The 23,950-nt window shown below is 43.2% G+C and overlaps 1 protein-coding gene across 1 annotated transcript in view; it reads left to right on the plus strand.

The window, feature by feature from the left end:
• The window catches only part of GALNT17 (polypeptide N-acetylgalactosaminyltransferase 17), a 217,140-nt gene that overhangs the window by 140,993 nt on the left and 52,197 nt on the right, over window positions 1-23,950 (plus strand). The window lies entirely within an intron of this gene.

Here is a 23,950-nt window from a genome sequence, read left to right on the forward strand (position 1 = left end):
TAATTTAAGTTTAAGGGGTAAAATGTCTTGCTTTTAGGGGTGAACGCCATTTTTTCTTTTTTGGATGCTTATCTGTCTGACCTGATGCAAAAAGCTACTGAGATGAAATGGCATGCCAACATATACAGGGTCTGGTCATGTTGTCACACTGTTACTGTAAGTTATACGTTTCTTAAATATGAGAAAAAATACAGCGCTGTTTTTATCATGTGAATGGAGGGGGGCAGTTGGTGGGACTCATGCGAGTATCTCAAGAAGACACAAAGCCTGAAAATATTTTACAGGCATTTAGCATCTGCAAATAAAATAAGTTCATAAACAGGCAAAACCTGCTCTTTAAAGTGAAACACTAACAGCCACGTTTTTAGAACTGTCTCAGTGCATCTGCACAGGCGTGACAACATCATTTGGTTACTATGTACCATATTAGATGTGGCTTAGTGATTCAGGTGTTTACATACAGTGAAGTGATTCATAAGCAATGAATTCAATGTTCAGAAGCAACTTGGGATGGCAAAGTCTGTGGAGATTTTTCTAGGCATGTTTTAGAGTACAGCACTTGTACGTTAACAAGCTGATAGGGAGAGGCTTGAGACTTATAACTGGAAAATTGAATTGACTGTGCTGTTGTAAAAATGAAAAATCATTGTTCAGTTCATAGATTTACCAGAGGATATTTGCTTTGCTGGCAAATCAGAAGAAACTTAAGAAATCTATTGTTATTGGCTATGGGGAGCAATAATCTCACTTAAACAAGGGAATAGAAATTAAAGGTTTTAAATATGCCACATAGCTCTTCTCCATATGAAGTAATTATTGCACATCATCATGCAGCTCATTTCTTTGGTCTAGAGAGATCCCACTCCAAACCAAGCTTCTCTTGTGGCTATCCTTATTTGTTTGTTTATGGGATTTTTTAATAATATCATTGTGGAACTAGTCTTCTCACAATTAGTAATTCAACCCAGCTGCGAGGTTTTTGGGGGATTCAATGGACAATTGCATTCTTAACTGGAAAAAATAAGATGGATGTCTCAGGGACAAGTGATGAGCATATGTCCTCTTTTTCACATGCTGAACTTTTTAGAAAGGCTATTTAATAAACATCCTTTTGGAAAAAAATAATCCCTCTCTTCCCCAAGTGACTTTCCCAGGCTTGCGTTTCCAGTCTGTATGTTTCCCTGCTGTTTGCCCATTCATATGCTGTGCATTCTGGTCAAGGTTTTAAAAATATTGGTGGGTTTGAGAGGCAAAATGCTTGGGAAATCCACCTTGGAAGACTATGTATAAAGTAGATTTTCAAAGATTCCTGAGCTCCAAAAATCAGTCTGTGTGCAAGCGTCTTATTTAGCGACCAAGAGCTCGTGGCACATCAGTCCCATTTAATACACGTCGGCCATTGTGTATGCGGGTCAGGTAGCTCGTACAGAGAACGGTCCTGGAGATGGTCTGTCTGCGATTGCCAGATATTTGAGTTCCACTTCATAGTAAGATTTCAGTTATAGTTTATCCAAGGCTAGTCGTTGGATGTGTGAGGAAACAGTCTCGTTATGGATTCAAGCAAGATGCCAGGTCTCAGATGAATGTATCTGTTTCTAATAGTCCTGATGTACAAAGGTTGCCAGCCCTTCCTCACGTGCTTGTAACCTGCCGTGGCTGGGGTCTGTAGCAGCCATATCACATTACCAGTAATGTAGGACTCTGTTAATAAAATTGATTTAAAGGATCAACTCGAATACAAAATTATTAGGCCTTTTGTGGGTGTTCTGCTCTTTTGCCTGATAACTGGCTGTCTGTAGTCAGAAAAGTAATTTGGTGGTTCCTTGTTTGTTTCAGTGATTCTTGGATGAAAATAAATATAGAAAGTATTTCTTTTCCTTTGGATGCTGGTGCAAATGCCATCGTCCTTCTGAGAATCAAATGGCATTTTTTTAAACATTATATTCTTGTATTACCAAAAATGCTCAAAACCCAAAAATGAGATAATAAACCCATTGAGGCTACGAGAAGGATGTGGGAAAATTAGTGTTTCAGACAAAAGCACAAGCTAATTATATTATGGTAAAATTAAATGCAAGTAATGTGAATAACAAAAGGAAATAAATACTTAAGAAGGTTGGGCTGTCCTAACCTAGAAGGGCCAAGGCCATATACTGTACAAGAGTATTGTTTTATTAATATGCTTCAAATAGTCTAAAATAAGCTGTACTGTACCAATGTGTCTTGAAATATATGGGCCATATGTTTCCTTCAGTTGCTGAATTCAGTTAGCTAAACGAGAAAGCTTCTGCATGAGCCACTTAAAAAAATAAAGCCCTGTTACTCACATTCACAACAGTGACTCTGGGCTTGCCACTCTCCCATCCGTGCTGGGAAGCATCCTCGGATTGCTCAGATAATAATAATAAAGCCATTAAACATGTTGCTGCCCCAGGCAAATTCCTGTTCTGCTTGTGGGGTAGCTTTGGCCCTGACAAGAGGAACATGCTGTTCTCTGTATTATTGTATTTTCTTTTATCACACTGGAGTGTCTCCAGAAGGTTGTGCTTATTGACTTCTCTTGTCCCTGATGTCCACTACTTCACTTCCTGAGGCAGAATTGAGTCTAATTCCCCTTTTCTTGGCAAAGAGCAGAGCAGTGTTTGCTAAGCAAGGCGGTTTAGGCTAATATTTCAACTGAGAGGTCTTCAAAGTGCTCGCCGCCCCCCCCCCCCCCCCCCCCCCCCGCCAAGTGTGCCTTGCAATGAAATTATAATAGAGTCAGGTCGGTATTACTGTGTCGACAGCCACAAGGACTAAACATTTGATCTGTTTCTGTGTTAATAACTCCCCCCAGCAGACTGCTTGTGGAAGTCTCATCCTCGTGCCCGGCTGGTGACCAGACGATGCCAGTGAAGCTGCTGGAGCCAGGGTGTGTGGAGACATCTCGTACCTGGTCTCAGTCTTGCTGTAGGAATAGGGAGAGCAAGTATTGCACCAAGCTCCCACCACTCATCCTGCGGAGCGTGTGGGTGCTGTGGACCACAGCCTGGCCTCTTCCCTGGTCCCAGGTCCTGCTGTTGGTCCCAGAAAGAATAAGCTGCTCTCTCTGAACAAGCTTTGAGCTCACTCTTTTAACCCTTTGCTGTACTGAACAAGTTTCTGCTCTGATTTTATAAACCCCATGTCCAATTTCCATGTCTTGAAAGCTTGATGCTGCTCTGGGTTCCCACCAGCTCCACATGTGAATTTTGGCACAGAGAGTTCGCTGATTGTCTCTGCTCCTTCTGTTGAAAAAAATGTGGTCCTAGCTTTTAGTGACTGTGTGACTAAGCAGAAAGACTGCTTTTGCTGCATGTCTCGCTTTTTCTCTGCAGGGAGGGTTTCATGGGTTTTCATGGTTAGTCACAGACTCTCTAAAGATGCTTCATAAAATTGCATGTGTCTGAATAAAGATGCAGAAGGCTATTGCGTGACTGTTGCCATGATTTCAAAGTTTGGGATGGGTTACAAGGTTGTTTTCAGAGTATTTTGTGCTTCTGTCATGCATTGCTAATTAAACTTATTTGAGTTGTCTTTTAGAGATTAATTTAATCAATACGGATATTATTACTCCTTTGATGGTATCATTTGTACAAATTGTCACTTGAAGAAGGCAATTAACTGAGAATGCTTATTGGCTGATCCATCCCACACCTTATTTGTGTAGTAAGAATCGATTATTGAATTCATTAAGAAAAGCACAATTCAGGGATCCGTTTGAGGTTTAATGACTGACTCGAGCTACTTTTTACTATAAATGTTAAATTGTCAGAAGTTTGGTTTGGGTCTTTTAAAACTATTGCCAGCATGTCCTCATAATATCCCAGATATTTTTTCCCCAAATTTGTCATCTAGCTTCAACAGGACAGATTTCTGGTGCCGCCAAGCTACCAGTTGTGTGTACAGAGCAGAGTTGCATCCATGTGCATAGCTGTAAGGGCTGGGAATATGGAGCTTTGAAAATCAAATGGGTACAACGAGGGATTGAGCATATTGTTGTTAGTGGGTATTTCTTTAATAATCAGACTCTCATCTTGCAGCCGTTTAGGCACATAAGTAACCTCACTGCACTGGCAGTGACATTGATCCTCTTCCAGACGGTACCATGCCTGTGTACCCTTCAGTCTCAGAAACCCTTAAAATAGACTAAATAGCATTTTAATGGTAAAAATCTCTTGTGTGCGTTTCATCCATGAAGGAGCCCATTTTGTTTATATGAGTACGATTACTCTCATGCTGAAATGTTGAGAGGGTCATGCAAAAAAAAAAAAAGAAAAGCCATCAAATAGGTATATTTGGATTCCACAAGGGAGCATGACTCTTTCTGCATTCAGAAAATCAAATCCTTCTTCTCCTGCATATATTTTCCATAAAATTATGGCTATATCTTTTTGTTAAGAAGAATGAAGTGAGGCTATTTAGAGGAAGCAGTTCTTTTGGCATCTGTGGCTCTGTTGGGTCTGAGGCGAGGGATAGGCAGCCAGCCTGTGTCCAGCCCTGTGGAAGGCAGAAAATCCACCCCCCCAAGGTGCTGGGTGGGAGCAGAGGAAGGATGTCAGAGCAGGGCTGTGAGTCATGAGAAAGATGTTTTAATTTTTTTTTCCTCTCTTTTTGAAAAAAGAATATACGCTAGCACAGGCTTGCTTTCGCAGCTCAGCTGGGAACACAGGCTCTGGTGTGGATACCCCGTGTCTTTATGTGTCTTTATATGACATTGTTCACGTCTCTGAAATGGAGAGTGATAGATGCAAGCATAATGGGGAGCACATAAATTTGGATATTTGGCTAGGTTTCTACTTGCACAAATGTAATATCTAAGTAGCTAGTGTCTGTCATCAAAATGTAAAAATATCTCTGGTTAGGGAGGAATTTATTTTTATAATGTCAACCAAGCACAGAGACATCTAATATTGGGTGTCACATTTTGACTCTGTGATGTGTGTTACTGCTGTCATTCGAAATGTTGTTTTGCCAGAGCTTTTTGTTTGATCATCTTCAAACGTCTGTCTCAGTTCTTCTGATTAATATATTAAAGTCTGGGTGCAGGCAGAGATAGCTTGACGGTAGGCAGCACCTGAAATCCCTTTTTAACCACCCTGTCCATCAGCGCCTGGGCATGAATTGCAGCGTTCCTCCAGTGACTGTCACATCTGCTGGCTTCAGCAGCCACTATGCAATGCACGTGCTGAGGCTTGCAGGATGTGGCGCGTGGTGGGATCTGGGAGATCTGCAATGATGCGTTGTTTCATTTTTTATCACTTTGAATAATAGGAAGCTGAAAGGCATGTAATTTATTCATAAAGCTTTATTAGGCTTGTGAGGGTTCACTGAGATGCAGTAGTTAGGGTTGAATCAAGTTTCTCATGATGTGCAGGGTTTTTTTCTCCATCTGCACCTAGCTTTGCTGAGACTGAATTAGTCACGAAATTACACATGCGGCAGCAAAGGGTTTTTTTGGGAAGCGTGGGAACAAATCAGCCCAAACTTTTGAGGGAAGGACTTTGAGGAGCATAGATAGGGTTTGCTGTGAGATGCCTCCCAAGCTTGATTTTGTGGTTGGTTGCAGGAGGTGTTGGTGCATCTGGTTGCAAGGAAGGCGAATGCACCTTTGAGTAGTTGAAGGCTTTGGGCTAGAATTACCAGATATCAGTTGATTATCTGGGAAGTATGTACTCTTCAAATAGCCACTCTTTTAACATTTCTGAGAATTTATACTGAGGAACTGCAATCTTCACAAAGTTGGTCAGATGCAGATGATGCAGAAATCAGTGCCAGCAGGGGGGGATGCCCAAGTGTGGCTGTTGGCAGGAGGGGAAGGGGATGAAATTCTGGGCTCGCCTATAAGGGAAAGAAATTTTGGAGTTAGAGCAAGACCCAGTTTGAAAAGTTGAAGGCTAAACCTTGGTAAAAGTAACAGGGAACCGCTAAAGGCCAGGGAAGTTTTACTTAACAGATGTGGGAGTTACAGTTGGCCCAGCTTGATCTGCAGGACGAAGCTGTGTGGGGATGGATCACATCTCCCTCCTCTATCTCCAGGCACAAAAAGCCTCCCTGTAGCGTGGAGCAGCCGTAGGAACAGGCAGTTTGATGCAGGCTATCACATACCGCTGTCCCTGCTCACTGCAGGGGGGTTGGGCTAGATGACCTCTAAAGGTCCCTTCCAACCCAAAGCATTCTATGATTCTATGGCTTGCCAAGACCCCACAGGCTCCTGCAGTTTGGGAAACATAAAAAAGCCACCCCAAAACCCCAAAAAACTCCACACCCACAAGCCAAATCTGCTAATAATATAAACTCATGACCAGCTTTTAAAAAGTATTTTATCAGTCAGACACCAAAATCCACTTAGAAATAAGGACTTTAAGGCTGTTTCCAAATAAAAATCAAGTTTACTTGGAACAAAATAAGAGGCAGAGTAGGACTAACCTTGGAAGAAGTCTTAGAAATACAGCTTTAGAAATAGTGATACACTGGTAATACATTACTTTCGTGTACAGCCACAGTCTGTTTATTTGTACCTGTATCCCTGTTAGAGAAGTCAATTTTGCTCTTCCGAGTGATTGTTGTGTGATTAGAAGAAATATTTTCATCACGGAACAATATCCAATCACTGCTGGCATTTATTTTAAGAGCAGGAATCAGTATGTAGAAATTCAGATCCTATGTTTGGCATTTTAGTTGTCAGCTCAGTATTTACTATAGGTGTTTGAAGATGCGTTATAAGAAGCTCAAGTGTAGTTTTCCAAACTGGTAAAATGCTTTTCATCACAACCGCCTCCATGGAAATGGAGCTGTATTTTGATTATTTTCTAAACAGCCTATAACCTCCGTGTTGGGAGCCAGAGAGCAACTCTGCTCTCACTGCTGCAGTGCTTGGGCGGTTTATAGCTATCCCTCCTCAGGAAAGGAAATTGCAGGCAGGCAGCCGCAGAGCTCCCATCTCTCTTTCCTCTTGATAGAAAATGGTTTGTCATCCCTGCCTGTTACCCGCTGACAGATGGGGACAGGCAGCAGGGGGAGGGACCGCTATTTTCACCACACTGGATTCTAGTGGTTTTACTGACAAGTTGATTTTTATGCCAGGAAGACAGTGATCATCTTTGCTGGGAAACATGGTAACTCTTGCAGTGCAATAGGCCATGTGTTGCAGTTGAGATTCACTGGTGGATGAAGAAATCCATTTTAGGACTCAGCCATGCCTTATCTTCACTTGAAACTCTGGCAGGTGTTAGCTTTTTACTGATTTTTCACAGGATCGGTGCCTCTGGCAAGCAGTGGTTAGGGATCTGCCAGACATTGGTAAAACTTTGGACCATAGCTGGAGTCCACCCTGGTCACCCTGGGCTTGAGGCCTGGGTGGAGAAAGCCAGATGTGGAGAGCAGCCACAGCATCTCCATAGCTAAAGGGGCTGTAGAGAGCAAGGGCAAGTGGCCATGCAGGTTCGTAGAGATTAAGCAAAGTTTGGTTTGTTTATGCTTTTCACCAATGGTTTTTAGAAAGTGGAGCCTAAATCCTGAGAGAGGTTCTGCAGCACTCATGTTTGGCCTCACTCTGCTCCTGTTGAACAGAGTCATTCCCATGTTGCTCTTTCCACTGAATTTTGTGGAAATTTGAATTTGAATTTCCACTGCTATAGGATTTGGACCACACTGACATTGTCTGGTGAGGGTGGTCCAAGGGCTCCTCAAGCACGAGTGCTCACACCCCTGCCCACGTCCAGGCTGTGGGCATCAGAGAAACCTCCACTATCCCCAAGACAGGTTGATTTTTTTTTTTTTTTTTTCCCCTATCACACTCTGTGTTTCTTGGGCATGAGACCCATTCCAGAAGGCCCTTAACTTCTCCTGGGCTTCCAGCTCTCCATCCTCTGTGGAGAAAGATGTGGCAGAAGAGGCACCCTGAGTCTCTGCATTATCACCCTTTCCTGCTTGTTGCTTAGGGGCGCATCCATTCCTGGCCATGTTCCCTCAATATTTTATGTGGAAATGCCTGAACCCCGCTAGGCGTGGGGTTGGCGCAGGGGCTCAGGGTGCCTCACCACCCATGTTTTGTATTACAGCTGTTAGGATAAAATGCAGCAGATACGTAGCACCTGCTGCCAATGCATGGTCTGCTCTGTTCTGGGCTCTGGTGAAGGTGTTTGCTAGGCAGATTCAGGTTATCTTGGCAGCCCTGGCTTTGATGCTCGGACAACAGTTTACTTTCATCTCCAGCCCCAGAGAATACCTGCAGTGCCATCCTATGCGTCCCATCCAGCCAGCCCTTGCTGTTGTGGGGAAGACTTGAGACTTTCCCATAGCAGAAGACGTTTCTTGGCTGGATGGGCAGGGGCATTGGGATGCACTTAAATGTAGGATCCAGGTTGCATCTTTGGGATACATCAGCAGGCATTTTAAGGACTGTGTGAGCCAGAGGCTTGTTGTGTTGGTGTTCACCATAGACTGGTGTGTCTGAAAGAAAAGGGGTTGGCATGGGTGATGCCAGTAGGCTTGCTGCAGCCATGCTTTGGCTCTCACCCTCCGTGTTCTTGCAGGGAAATAAATTACTTAAGTCCTCTTAAACAGCAGTGATGGGTATGAGCAGCTGAAGAAGGATTCCCGTATCATTACAACTGACTTATTCTCCTCTGTACTGCAAGGCACATTGGTTTGCTTCTTTATTAGCCCTCTGGGCGCTGCTGAGTGGAAGCAGCCCTGGGACATCCCTTCCCATCCCCCTGTTGCCTGGGCTGTGGTCACATTTCCAGCACTGAGCACTCGTTAATGTGCGGATGAGGCATGAGCTGGAGTAGTCCCAGCTCTCCAAGTGCCTGGTGGCTGCAATTCAGTCAGGAATTGCTGAGATGTAGCAAAGTTAGGCCCCCTGAAAGCTGGTTTTATAGCATCACTCCCTGGAGGACAACTGTCCTTTAAAGTATTTCTGGGTGTCTGAAACAATAATTCTCTGAAATTTGCTTTCTCCTTTCACTCATCGCTATACAAGGTGAGCAGCAGCACATTTGGTCTGTGCATGTGCCTACGATGTCTGGGATATAAATTACCCTATAAAACAAAAAACAGGCTTGTGTCTTCCTAAAAAGCAACTCCAAACCAAACTGAACTTTGTCTTCTTACAAAAAACACGCTTGGGAAATGCCACGAGAAAATTTGACGTGAAATTACGCACCAATAAATGAGGCTCATAATAAACTGAGATGAGAAATGGTTTCATCCCATTATATTCATAAAGCTTTCAGAAAGCTCCCTGTTCATCATGACTGCACAGGCAAGGTTATTTTTTTTGTCTTTTCATCTGTCCTTTCTTATGAGAAGACTAACTTGTGATACACTTGCTGGGGCTGTGGGACACACAGATCTCTTCCCTACCTCATCCAGAGCCATGGAGTTGATTTTGTCACTCTCACTAGCCTCTGTTGACCCAGGCAGTGTGGTAGCCTCAGAGCTCAGAGCAGTCCTGTCTTGTAATCACTAAATGTTGGGTTTTTTCAAGGATAAGACACTCTCTTCCTTGACTGCAGATTTCTCCTAGGCCTGAGGATTGTTTCTGGTGAAAATGTAGTCAATGCCGTTACACTCCTGTGATTTTCAACCAAAAAAGCTTGTAGTTAGAAATTCCCAACCAGATTTTAGTGTGTTCAGTGTCTCTGTAGGGCTTTGCAGTCATCCTCTCTCAAGGACTTTCAGGTCAAACCTGTTCATTTTTACAAATGAAAACACTGTTTTCCAGGAGCCCCTGCTGCAATTGCAGCCTTGGCTCTGAGAACTGTTCAAGCTGTATTTCTTTTTCATCTGAACTCCTCACCAATACAGAACTCAGTTAAAAGGCAGCTGACAGCCTGATAGCTGATGGCAAGAAACAGAGACCATCTGCATATCCCTGCATATGTCCATCTCAGCTTTGCTAAGTCAGCATAAAATTATAGTAATGATAATAGTAAGCATGACCAAATATTGTCCCAGCCCTGTAGCGAGTCCAGCTGCACTCCCAAATTAAGGAAGGCCTTTCTACGCTGCCTCCTGCATGCGCCCTTCAAGCATCCCAGTTTTGCCGGAAGACCCTGCATGACTTCCTGGACTCCCCCTTGAACATCTAAATCCTTTTGAGACCGGTATCCTACTCTTTGGGATTGCTTTATAGCACTTTCTTTTATATCAGCTTATGGCCAGGTTTGATGGATAGCGGCATGTTACAGTCTCCCGTTCCTCCAAGAAATTCAGTCCAGTCTATTCGTATGCCAGTCACCTACCTCCTGACCTTTTGCTTTTCGGTGTTACTGGGTATGATTTGCCATTGTGCTGTCACAAGCTCCAGCATGCAGTGAGTACAAAGCAGATGTAAAACGCTTAATAAGGGTGTTAACACTTGGTACACATTCATGTCCAGCTCTGAAGCTTTGCAGAAGGCCCTGGAAGATCTCTGCTTCGGCAGATCATGCTGTGTCCAGCCCATGGCTTATTTTGATCTGAACAAATCCTGTGAACTTGAGCTTGTTTTAATATACATGAAGAGTGACTGGGGTAGGAATTGCATCGTCTCATGTGTTCAGAAAAGTTGTTGGTGTCTTTGGACTCAACCAGTGTTAATGGCAGTGATAAGAAGTATCAGCCTGTTCAGTTTTCTTCTCAAATTAGTTGGCTCACTTCTTCCACAGTTCTTTCAATACCAGCAGACTTGAGTGATGGCTTCAGTGGGACAAGGAGGAAAAAAATCCCAGCAAAATTCAGTGGGAACTAATAATTTATCTCATGCAGCCATCCTGGAAAATCTCCTCTTTCCTTTTGTGACTAGCAAGAGCCTGGCTCTGAGTGCATGTCCCTTGATGTGATATCACTTAAGACTTGCCCTGTGCATCATTGAGAATAACAGTGGTAATAACTAGACACGATTTATGTTTCCCAGTGCATTTATCCTTCAGTCTAGTGTGTCCTTGTGATACTCGATAGAGACTGCAGAGGTGGTACTCTGTGGCACTCATTTTGAACAGCATTCACAGTCAGAGCTCCCTGTAAAGTGAATACTATCACAGCAGTGAACTTTCTGGCTTCCCCATGGTGCATTTATTATTCATAGCAAGACTGTTGCCTCATAGATGATTTAGTCGCTATGATGCACCACTGCCATAATGCATAAAAGGTAGTTAGCCCCAATAACACTGCCCACAGTTTTCATTCATCTCCTTGATTTAAGGGTTTTCCCAGGAGTCCCAGGGCAAGGGAAAATGTTGCAGCTTGACCTCTACACTGCAGGCTGCCTCCTCAGCAGCCTCCTCACACCAGTATTAAGCTGCCAGCCAATCCCATCCTAAAATTCTGTAAGAGTTCGGGTGGTTGACCAAAACTTCCTTGACTTTGCCTAAAAACTCAGCCACTAAGGTATTTGATACCATGGAACTAAAGTACATATTGTGGGTTTTTTCTGCACTCATTTCAGCAATGTTTTCAACATCTAGTCTCTCCCTGAGCTGGTTAGAAGCAGCTGGTACAGGAAGCTGGTGAGGCAGAACAGAGTAGAAAACGAAATTCCACATTTGACTACCTAGGCTGTGATCCAGCAGAGCACTTAACTTTCAAGCACCTGGGCAGTCTTAATTTCTGTGGCACTGTTGCACCTGCTTAAATGCTTAAAAAGTGCTGCTTAAATGCCTTTCTGGATTGAGGCCTCTAGAGCTGAATTTGAGCCATAAGGGTTAATATTTTCAAAACAAAATTTTTCACTGGAAGATGGTGTTGTTTCTCATCCTCCCTCCGCCCCTTGGCCCCTCCAAACAGTTCTTCCATTTTATGAGCTAATTAACTCATCTAGCTTTAAAATACAAGTGCATCCTTCTTGGATTTTGTCATGTGTCACCACCTTCTAGAGAGTTATTATGTCTTATTTGCACAGAAAATACTGGGAGAAGACACCAGGAAGTGAACTAACCTGTTCATTGAATAAATTTATGCCTAAAGCTTCAATCGCAAACCCATTATTTCATATTCATCTACAGACACAAAATACCTATTAATTAACCAAAGTACTGCTACTGGGCATATGCAAATGAAGTAGCATCAATCAAGCTAAGATCACCCTTTCTTTTGTGTTTTTACGTTATTAAGAAATAGTGCTTTGTGCTGACTGCAGTTCCGTAATATCAGATCTGTGCCTTGAAGCCCAGTGCTAGGACCGAAAAGAGAAGGAAAATTGGAATTTCCTAGTGCTGCAGAAACTGCTGCAAATAATGCAGCTTATAATGAAGAGTTCATATGTAATCCCATAGAGGAGATAACTGTCTAGATCTGCCTCAGGCACAAAGAACCCAAGTTTATTTTTGTAGAAGGTACTTCATTCTGTCAAAGCAACAGAGTTAAATGGTGAGAGACAATTAGATACAAATTTACATTTGCACTAAATATATCTAATTTAATATGTAAAATAGGAGTTTTAAGTCTATAGCTCTGTTTTGCCAAGACACAAGGTGATAGCAATACCCAAAGCAGTAGATAACAAAGGATTTCCCACGTTGGCCTGCTAAGTGCTCATTTTAGGAGGAAGATGATCCTCGGTGTTGTCACCCTTCCCCACTCCCTGGGGTGCCAGCAGCCAGGACACCATTCGAGCAGCACCTTCCAAGTGCCTCACTCTTGGGCAGAGGCACTGGGGATGCTCCTGCTATGTCAGTTCTTAAATGCTTCAGGTCTTTGCCCATCACTTTTCACGTCCATGTCCTGCACATCTCCCAAACCATGGGAGGGGGGTACCTGTCTGTAGGAGAAGCTAGGGTAATAGTCTCATTGCTGACCTGTTGAGCTCAGCAGCCTGCTTCCAGTATGTCTTTTATCTTATTTGTTGCTTTGGCATCATTCAAGTATTGATTGTGCTAAGGGCATATCAGTGTTTTTATAATTGCTTCTGAGGATGCATTTTGTTTGCTTTCCAATGAAGGATCTCAGATTAAATGATGAGCCAGGACTGTGGGTAGGTGCTGTAGCCTTTAATGTTCAAAAGCTAGCATTAACATTGCTGGCAAAGGCATTGTGAGTGGTAAAGGAACTCCTTGCTATATGGTCTTTTCCATCCAGAGATGTTGATCCACCCACCAAAAGAAGGTAACTGTTGATATTCTCCTTTTGCTCATGGGGTCCTGTAGCACAGATGTGTCTGTGTTAACCCCAAGTGCTCTGTATGCCCCCTGTGCCTGCCCATTTTGTCCCTGGAGCTCTGGATGGAGAGAATCGGTCCAAATCCCCAGGTCGAAACATCCCTCTCTGATTTTCCTTGGGTCCCCTGTGCTGGCAGGACACATCCCCCTCTTCCCAGCCGTGAGCTCCAGGAGAGTAATCTAAAACCACACCTGAGGCTCAGCTGTTGCCCCTCTGGTCTGATTTGGTTGGCTTGGCAGCTGTAGAATTACAAACAAATGCAAAGAAAGTTTGCATCCAGAAGTAAAATGTTTCCTTTCTCCTTCCTGGGATTTTGGGTTTAAAACCATAGAAATGTACAGATTTACATCTGTTTTCTATTCAAAACCTTAGCTTTGGCCATTTGTACTTGAAACTCAGTGTGGGTCTGCAAAAACTCATGTTCCTTACTGGATTTTTCCAGGATCAGGAGCCTGGGCTTTGGCTGTGAACATAAAGAAAACATTCCTGTAGCTTTGGTTTCTGCTCGGCCAGCTCCAGATCCCATGATATCTCCCCGTGCTGGTGAACTCGGATTTTGGCAAGCTTCATTTTCTCCTTGTCTGTGCTTGCTCCAATGGCATCTCTAGTGAGTGCTCAGAGATAGTGAGTCACAGGAGATGACACACATGTTGCCTGCCCCAGGGGTTCCTCTCTCGCCTGCTTTAATGGCCAGCACAGATGTCTCCATTCAACACAATTTGAAAAACCCAGAGCTGGAAAAAAAATGCAGTTTTCTGATCTTCCAGCCAGCTCTTGCACTGACAGCCCTCTCTACCCTGACAGCCCCCAAACCCTTCTGTTCCCACCAAGGGCTTCCTGTATCCATACCCAAAGCCATGAACAAGGGGCAGTGTGTGGCCGTGGGACCCAGAGACCAGCAGATTTTGTCAGAGTACCCAAAAGGGTGACCAGCCACATTGTCCATCCCAACCGCCTTCACAGCTCTTGCTACCTACATTGTCAGAGGGTTGCAACCACATTTCTAGTCCAAGCTCATCACAGCCACCAAGTCCCTGGTAGTTTTTCTTGCGTTTCTGCTGCCCAGACAGGGAGGAACTGCTGCCCAGCATTGGCGTTGTTGACGTGCCATGGCGATAGCTCACTGGCTCTGCTTCCTGCCTAACCTTGCTTCTCACCCACTCCTTCATCCCACGCCACCTTGTCAGAGCGGTGGCATTGCTTCCCTACTGCTTTACTTTGAGAATGAGCATGTATAGCCTCTCTTACTGACCATATCTGCTTTACTTGGACTTGATCTCTTGGCCAAGGGTTTGCTGAACCCCCAAGCCTGTGTGCAGAGGCCCCATCTTGTCTGATGATGCATCTCCATGTGCTTGTAAGGCCATGGGGCAAAAGCTTCAAAATAGAGAAGACTTAAAAATTATTAAGAAAACAAACCTGTCTGATCATGGCCTCAGAAGTCTCAGTTACTCAGATTTGTACAAGCTGCAGGAACAGCATACAGACCTTTGTAAGCAGGACATCTTAATGGTAATTTTTGCTGACAGTCAAAAATCAGCCACTTGAACCATTTTAAAAGCCTTTAAAAACTGTTCATTTACATTATCTGCTGCTTTTGTCAAATACACAATAGAGTGTCTTGTCATGTCTTTTGTCTCATTTTTACAAGAGTTATGTTGTCTATTTAGATTATATTACAGGAACAAACAGTTGTTCAGGGATTATCATTTGTATGATACAAGGAGAACATTCAAGAACAATAACAGGGTGGTTACCTCCTCAGCTGAAATTGCCATTAATTTTATTTTTTTTCCTAATGTATAAGCTTAACAGTAACTAAAGCTGCATCCAGTGTTGATTTTGGTCTCCAGTATAAGGAGGAGCTCATGGAGGTGAGCAAAGTGTCAAAGAAAAAAAAGTCTGTCCAGGCGAGGTGAGGGACCAGAGGCAGGTACGGGTTTAGCATATTTTGAAGTCTCTTTGTGGAGCAGGTTTTGTTGTTCTGATGTGTGGTTGGTTTAATGACCTTGGTGACATGGAGATCTGTCCCCATGGAGGGCAGCATGGCCGCTGCAGGTGGCTTCCGGCAGGACTCCCAGCGATGACTCGGGGACAGGAGCTATGTGCCCTACAGGAAGGTAAGGAGTGTCCTGCTGTGAACTGTGTGGGCAAGACCCCAATTCCCTTGAGAGGGAAATGCTTCTGACAAAAACACGTATTGATGGGGTAGAAGTTGGAGCGGGTGTGCCCGTCTCATTTGTGCCTTCCATGCCTCCAAAAGCTGCTCTTCTTGATAGGATTTACACATTTACACATTACACATTTACAAATGCTCTTGATTTACACATCAGGCCAGGGAACTTGGTTGTATATTCTGCTTTGATTTCAGCTGCAAAGTGCCTCTTGTTTCTAAGACCTCTGTTGTCTTTAAAAACATTTACAGCAACTGCATTTTCATTTTTTTGCAAGGGACACTTAGACACTGAATCACTCCTCTCCTCCCCTTTTCCCAGCATCTTTCTGAAAAATAAAATTGAGAGCTATCTACCTAAAAACTGAGCACCCCGGGGAAGCATGTGCCTGGGCTGCTTTGATTTCATTTGGTCTGGGGGAACACCTCATTCACGGTGTAGCAGTCTGTGTGTTTAATGGATTTGCTTGGCTCTTTCTGTGACACATATAAAGGGAAAAATGTGTTCATTGGTATTAAATTTAGACATGTAATGTTTAACATGGAGGTATGTTCAGTGCTTTTGAAAATGGAGTATGAAATGGGAAATTCTCAGTTTTGCTATCTTTGCAGAAGTTCTCTCAGCTTTACTGACCAGGCTTCTGCGATGTGGTTATAATCCAAGTCCTAAAAAACTGAATGCATAATAAAATACCTATGGCATGTCATCATTTTCAGTTATATTACTGTAACTGGTGTATCTATCTAAAGGCAATGATTGCTATGGAGGAGGGAGGAAAATACAGAGAGCGCTTTAAATTTCTTTAGACATTGAAACATCTAAAGGAGGAACTATAATGGTAATATACAATAAACCTCTTTTTTTATCTTCTCATAAAAATTGTATGCCTCTCCCTTTTTCTCCTAAAGGTGATCTGACTTCCAGTATACAGGTTTCAGAAATAAATCTATGATTAACTAAACAACAGGTATTCATAAAGCTCCTTCTTTTATAGCAGCATTTTAAGTAGTGCACAGTACGTGCTCTTCAAGCAGATACACACACCTTAGGTACGTTATTTGAACTGTGTAGATAAATGAGTAGTTATATCTCGTAGAGCTTGTGTTCAGTTATACTTATCCTGCTGGTGTAAATTCATATAGGTTTATGGAGGCAGAAGAGCAATATTTTTTTATAGCTGCAGAAGACCTGGCCCAAAGCTGAAGGTCTCCAGGCATTGGGCTTAGGGAATGATATTGCTTCTGCTGACTTTTTCTGGCTTAAGAGCACATCTCAAGAAGTGCAAATGAGATTTTTTTCCTGGATTTCCATATCGCAATTCCAGTTAAGTGTAAGTCCCAGGGCATTTTGGGACCAGCTGCTTTCATTACTGGAAAGCATTACTGTAAAGGAAAAAGGAGAACTTTATTCTAAATGAGCAGCGTGTAGTAGATTATTCTCATTGAAAGTATTTAGCTCTTGGCAAATGTGAATCATGTAAATAGAATAGATTGTAAAGAATATCTGATAATGTCGACTGAAGAGCATGAAAAGCCCATTGTACAAATGCTCTTGATAATCACCTGGAAGGGTCTGTGGCTCTCAGAAGTAAACACACGTGCAGGTTTCTCTGTTGGCATTACTTCAGAGGCATTTGGTACTTTAAATGTAGAAGTATTGTTATGGTTGATGCACATTTGGTATAGGGTCATATGTGCCCCACTGATTTCTCTGCTGATGTCCATCCTTTTCTTTATGAAACTCTTCTGTGTGGGGAGTTGGGGATTGGTGTAACAGTGGCTCATCGTGGGCAGCTTCTGAAAACATGATCTCAGTGTCAGTGTCAGTTGAAAAGGCAACAAAAACACAGGGATTTATCAGGAAAGGAGCTGAGAATAAATCCGAGGACATAGCTATGGCTGCCTACACCCTGAACTATGCTGTGTAGCTCCTGAACCTCAGTCTCAAAAATGATGACTTAGAGTTGGAAACGGTTCAGAGGAGGGCAGTGGGGATAATGGAGGGTATAAAAGGGCTCCTGCATGGGGAAGTGCTCAGCAGAGAGGTCACCTGGAGCCTGGATAGTGGAGGAGGATGTGGGAAAAGTGCAACATCAGAAGTGGCAACAGAGCAAGTGGATGTTAGAGTTGCTTTTTCTTGGGCCCTTTCAGTGGGACACATACCGAAGGGAGCACAGGGGCATTTGAAAACATTGAAGAAGATGCTTATTCACAGTGTTTGTGGACACTTGGCTGCTAAAACTTCACTTGCGCAACAACTGGATTCACTTGCTCAACAACTGGTTTAATTAATGGATGAAAAATCCACTGAGGGCTATTAAATTTAGAAAGACTGCCTCTGCCTCTTAAATGTCACCCACGTCTCTGCCCGAGGGTGGGAGTGAGCTCTGGGGCAGCAGCACTACATGTTGTTCCTCCTCTTCACTGAGCACCAGCTGTTGGCCAGCTTCACTTCTCTTCTCAAAACCTTGGCCTGAATTTGGCTGAAAGCAAAGAAATTGACTCCTGAATGTTATCCTTGCTCAGTTTATTCAAGTCTCTCCTGCCCCACCTATTTCTGTCTTGTTTTACTGTGCATGCAAAAGTGGTGCCACCTCGGATGCACCTGGTTGTGGCCATGTGATGTTGCCATTGATGCTGCTGCAGCTTATGGGCTTCTTAGTTGAAGGTTCTCCTATTGCATCTCTCACTGAAAGATCCAGGAGGGGAATGTGTGTCCTTCATAATCAGAAGAAAGACTTGGGTACTCGAAGTGATTCATCCTGCTTAACTCCTGCAGTGGGAGTTTGGATAAATGCCACAGGCTGGATGCCTGCCTTTTGGATCACTGAGAAGAGACACATCTTACAGTCCTTATTTCACCTGTTTGTGTGGCCTCGCTTCACAACTTGTGTGTGTTTATAGGACAACTCTGGGAAAGCCATAAAGCACAGAAGATGCACACAAGTTTACAGCACATAATTTCCAAGTTGTTTCTGTGCCCTGCCACTAGCTAAATCGTAATATGTAGGGGAAGCGCTCAGCAGCAAGGAAGGATTTCTTCTGACAGAGCAAATCAGCTCAAAATCTCCTTGCAGGAGAGGTTAAGCACAGCAGACCCAGATCTGTCAAAACTACACTCATTTCATCATCAAGGCAGACAGTGTCCTTTCTTCTGCTGTTGGGAGTGTGGTATCTGTTAACCCTTTACCCCTTTCCTTTCTCAGTCCGTGTCCTTTAATCACCTGTTAATCAGATTAGCGTGCCTGACTTCGTCCTTCTCATCGCTGCTGTACTTGCCAGCCCATCTGAGCCAGTTAAAAGTCAGCATTGGCAGATACTACAGATTTTTCTATTTGATATTTTTTCTGCTGTTCCTCCTCATTTGACCCTTCCTTGTACATCACTAGTAGAGATGCTTGAAGATTGTATCTGTTTCCTTTTGCACAGATACTGCATTTGGCACTCCTGTTCTGCAGCAAGGGCTGATGCGTCAGCACTTTCATTTTAAACCACTTTAGGTAGGTTTAGATGTGCCATAAAAATGTGTGCTATCTGAAAGTTGATGTACAGGTAGCAGGGACATGCATACTGTCATTGATGAGTTGTGGAGATGCAGCTGACAGAGTAGACATCTCAAATGCAATTTCTGGCACTGCTGTTATTGCCAAAATCTGTTTTTTCACATGAACAGGAGGTTAGAAAGAAGATGAACAGAATCAATGCATCGGTGGAGCTTAGGAGAAAAAAATCACTGCAGGAGACATTTATACTCTCACGAAGAGCAGCTTTGAGAAATTGCCCCCACCTTAGAAAAGATGTTTCTCTTCTAAGAGTGATTGAAATGTTGCTTTAAAAAAAGAAAAAGGAAAATATATTGAGGATGCTTGAAGTGTAGTGAAACAGCTGATATCTAACAGTCCCAGGGCTGGGTCAAGGAAAGACAGGTCTCGGCGGCCTTAACACCAGCAATACATGAAAAGTCTGAAGCCAGCAAACATGACACTACAAGCCTGAACTATCAATGTGAAACAGTTCCTGCCTTCCAGCGAACAACGTGACAGTCAATCCACTTATCTTAAATACTTACTAACACACTGTATAAGAGCCACTTCATGCCTAAGAAAACTGATTGCTGCTTCTTCCTTGTTTATCATCTCAAATGTAAGTTTAACTTTCTAATGCTCATCCAATGCTGGACCATCATATGCCGTAACTGATCACCACCTGTTTCAGGTAACCAGCTCTGGCCCTAATCTGGCAGTCAGCTTTTTGGGATTGCCCCGTGCAGGGCTCTGCACAGGGAGGACCTGCCTGTAAAAATCTCATTCCCAGACTTTCATTATCTACTTTTTATTTTCTGTTTATTTGAAAAGCAAAGCTATTTAAAGACAAAAAATGTGCCTCCCAAGCATGTACAAATATAAAACATATTTTACGATGTCTTGCCTTGCAGTTCCTGCAGCTTGCATAAGAATTGCTATTTAAATTATGGTGATGACCTGGAAGTGGCATATCATATCTTAAAGAAGTGAGCTAACTTATTTCCCCATAAACATGTGAGGGCAGCAGGTAATAACTAAAGTTACTAGAAAATGCCCATTTTTCTGCTCTCATGCTTTTTGAGCTGATCCACAAAGAATTCCCTGTAGGCAGAAAATGGCAAATCCTTGGTGTTAGCTAAGGGGAAATCTTAAAATGTAAAATAAACCCATATGTTTTTATGAATTTTGCAAGTATAAAAAGGGAGTCTTTATTCAGGCATTTTCCTATTTCTCTTGGTTACCATCACAGTAGGTGGAAATTTTCTGTTGAAATGGGATGTCTGGATCTCTGGGATCTTTATTGTTATTATCGGCGTGTCCTCAAATTGGAGTATTGTTGAATTTAAGGAACAGCAGAACGAAAGTTTATTGCCGAGACCCTGTTTGATTATGAAGTAAGTGGCGATGAAACAGCGATGAGCATGATGAATTCCGAAGCATGGAAATACAAGGGCTCGCACCATGCAAGAATCTTTTAAGCATCAAGAACATGTTCATAGGCATCATTTCCAGGGTAGGGACCTGCATCCAATGCCAGACTCTTCATTTTGCTCTGCTCTTCTCCTTTCTAGATGGCTTCAACAGACAGCAGAATGAGATGTGAGCAGGCATGTGGGTTTCCTTTATAATCCAGTTGGCTCATCCTCGTGAGAGTTATCCTGGCCTTCTGCTGCTTGTGGTATAAGTGTTTCCCGTAAATTGAGTCACATGACATCAGCCTTGCTCTGCTCTCAAGGCCTTTGGAAGATGTGTGATTGTGCCCACTCATGATGCAGAAAAGAATCCCCTTGGCTGAGGATGATTTATTAGAGTGAAAATGTATTTTCCCTGAGTGTTTCATCAGTTTTCTGTTTTGATAATTGCTGCTGCTTTGAAGTAATGCTCATGGATGGCATCTGAGTCAAACCATCAGTCCTGGTGGAACTGAACCTTTCTTTTGACTGTACAATTGGTGCTGATGATAGTAGTAACACTTTGCACTTCTCTAGGTCAGATTTTCCATGGGAGATTTGCAGAGTCCTTTCCAAACCTGGAAAATCTGGATACAATACAGGAATTAGGTTAGCTTGGCGCTTGCTGAAGTCTCCAGTGCCTGCTGCTTTCCGTGAAGTTTGACTGGGGTCTGTTCTCCCAGCTTTGCATTTCACAAGATCTGAGCCATGCATAGATGTGGTACTGCCTCCGCCCCCGGGGGCAAGCTCAGGACCCCCAACTCCTCCTCTCCAGACTCACCGCATTGCTGGAGCACCCACGCTCTGTGGTTGTGCGGTTGCCCAGAAGCTACTGAGGATCTTCAGGCTGCTTGGGATCAGTTTGTGAAGGGATTAAATGCATGGCCTGATGTCAGTCTGCAGGACTGCAGCACAAGCCACCCCCGCTCCCATGCTGGGGCTTCCCTGCCCTCACACTGCTGCTGCTGCTTCTGCTGTTCTCAGAAACACAGCCTGATCAGGTTTTCTAAAAGCAGGAGAGGATGCAACTGTTTATTTCTGCAGGAAATAAAGGCCAGTGAGCTTCCACATCCAGGCAGAGAGGGTTATCTCAGGGTGAGAACCACACATGTCAGTCATAAGAGACTTTAATTTCCAAGAACTGTGTGTGAGTCCCATATCAGCCAGGCTGAATCCTCAGGCAGGGTTTTGCTCAGCCTGTAGCAGAGAAGGTTAGTGGTGCTGTTTAATGTGGATAGCCACAGCACCAAATCCTCTTTGTGTCAACTTGGCTTGCACCAGCATCATGTCACCATTTATAGCTGGTCTCCAGATAAAATATGCTACCTTAACAAATAATGCTTGTTCATATACAAATGCCATGAAAAAATTGTCTCCCTCCCTGGCGTTGCTTCAACCTGGGAAAGTCTAAAGAAAAATGGAGACTTGGTACCTCTGCACCGCATCCCACAGCTGAGCCAGATGTCATTGAGAGCAACACGAGAGTGTATCCAAAACGTACTTTTTCCTGAGGATGAGCATTACAGCCTGATACCTCTGTGACCTGTGAGTATCTGGGACTGGGTGGTCTGGCAAACATTGCACATTATAAAATATGTCTGAGAGGGAAGAGCAGCAAACCTGGTAATGGGAAGGGTGGCCGCAGCCTGTGCATGGAGCGCAGGTAGCCTGGGGCAGTGCATTACTTAAACCTCTTGCTGCTGTGGACAAAGTGGCTCCTGGTGTTTTTCTGTAAACAGTCTGCTTAATCCCCAGGGAAGGCAGGTTTCTAATTGAGGAGCTACATACTGTGTATTCACCCCGAGCTCTGATTTATGTGTGCTGCTATTGGAATACATATTCATGACATTTTTTGCATAAAGTAAAGCAAATTGTTGTTGTGAAAATATACAGGGCAAGAATCCCTTCAATTTATTCCCTCCTGAAGTGTCTCTTGTGATTTGAATGAAATGCAAAGTGGCGGGTTTGGGTTTGCGATAGTCTGTGAGGGAAGCGGGGAGTCATTTGTTAGAGTCTCGTCCTTTTGTGAAACGGATGTGGAGGATTAATAAATGCTGATAGACCTTGTCGTTCGTACTTGGTTGTATCCCCAGATCACTCTTTAGCTTCTATCAGTGTGTGACATTGGTTATATTATTATCGGTTATATTATAGTAACTGATGAGGTTACTATAATACATTCTGCTCATTCACGTGGCGTATATATAGTGTGGGTTAACGTAGCTCCAAACATACCTGCAGCCAGCTTCACTGTCCTCACACTGTCCCTCAAAAACATCACGTTTCTGTATGTTCGTTGGAACATGTAGTATTTGTGCGGTGCTGGGGTTTTGGGGTTACCACTGAATCCCGTAGCCTTTCAGGATGTTTGTATTAATGTGTTCATCCTACAGCTGTAGATATTTCATGCAGTTACAAAATATCAAAGTCTTTTTTGGCAATTCATAAGCAGAGAAGGTGGTTGAAATTGTTGTCTGAACTGGATAAATTGCTCCATGTGAGTTGTTCGCCCAGCCCTGGCACTGACCACTGTGTCGTTCAAGAAGAGTGACTGGGGTTTGGGTAACTTGTGCTGCCTGCCTATGAATAAAAGACCCTTGTCCTTCATCAACACTGCCAGAATCAGGCAACTCAAAGAAACAAGGGAGAGGTGGTGCTTAGCAAGCGTGATGCTGATTTCTGATTAATTGTGAGCTTTTAGCATACTATGTAGATGAGATGTACCATCAAATTAATACACTGTGAACTCTAAATAATTATTTGAAGGAAAAAAAAGGAGCATCAAATGATGACTTGCCAACATGCCAAGTGTTTTCTGAATGGAGGACAGGTTGCTACTGCTTCTCTCCTGGAGAGAAAAATACTTCGAAAAAGACTGTGCCTAGGTCTGTCTTGTGCAAATTCAACCTCCTTTCCTTTTCCATTTGAATTATAAAATGTTTCTGTTTGTTTTTTACAACGATTCAATTGGCTTTGAGAAGGAACATGATGTTATTTACTGTGCTTTAGCCTTGTACTTTAATCTGGTTTTTAGTAGCAGAACAAATTAACTGCTTTCTCCATCTCTAGTAAGAGAGCTCTGGTTCAGAGCCAGCTTAGCCTCAAAACAAAGGATGCTTTTAGTCACCGCATCTTCCCAAGCTCCCATCTTTAGTGGTTTATTTTATTATTCTTCCTCTGATTTGAGATTAAAAGTGGATATGTTTAAAGCTATATATTTACAATATACTAGGTGTAGGTGTAAGCCCCTGAGAGCTAATGCAGTCTGGCTTTACGCAATTTAGTGCACTGCGTGTTACTCCAGATCAAATGATTTGCCAGTGTAAGTGTGTTCTGATACATGTGAAATCCTTTTAAGTGGCAAATGCTGCACAGGCAACCAGATGCAGCAAGTGATTATTAATACCAGGAATTAGCGTACTGGGAAATTAGAAAGCTAAAGAAAACTCCTGAAAGGGGGTCGTCTTTTGGAGATTGTGTTGTAATGAGAGTGTGCCGGCAAGCTTAGAAAGAGTGAAAAAGATGATCTTTCTCCTGGTAGGGAAGAGCGTACAACTACTCCTAACACAACTGGGAAAGAGAGGGTAAAAAATGATGATGATAAGAGTAATAATAGTAGCATGAGTACTAAAGAGGGGTTG

Source organism: Pelecanus crispus, chromosome 12, assembly GCF_030463565.1.
Source record: "Pelecanus crispus isolate bPelCri1 chromosome 12, bPelCri1.pri, whole genome shotgun sequence".
Classification (NCBI taxonomy): domain Eukaryota; kingdom Metazoa; phylum Chordata; class Aves; order Pelecaniformes; family Pelecanidae; genus Pelecanus; species Pelecanus crispus.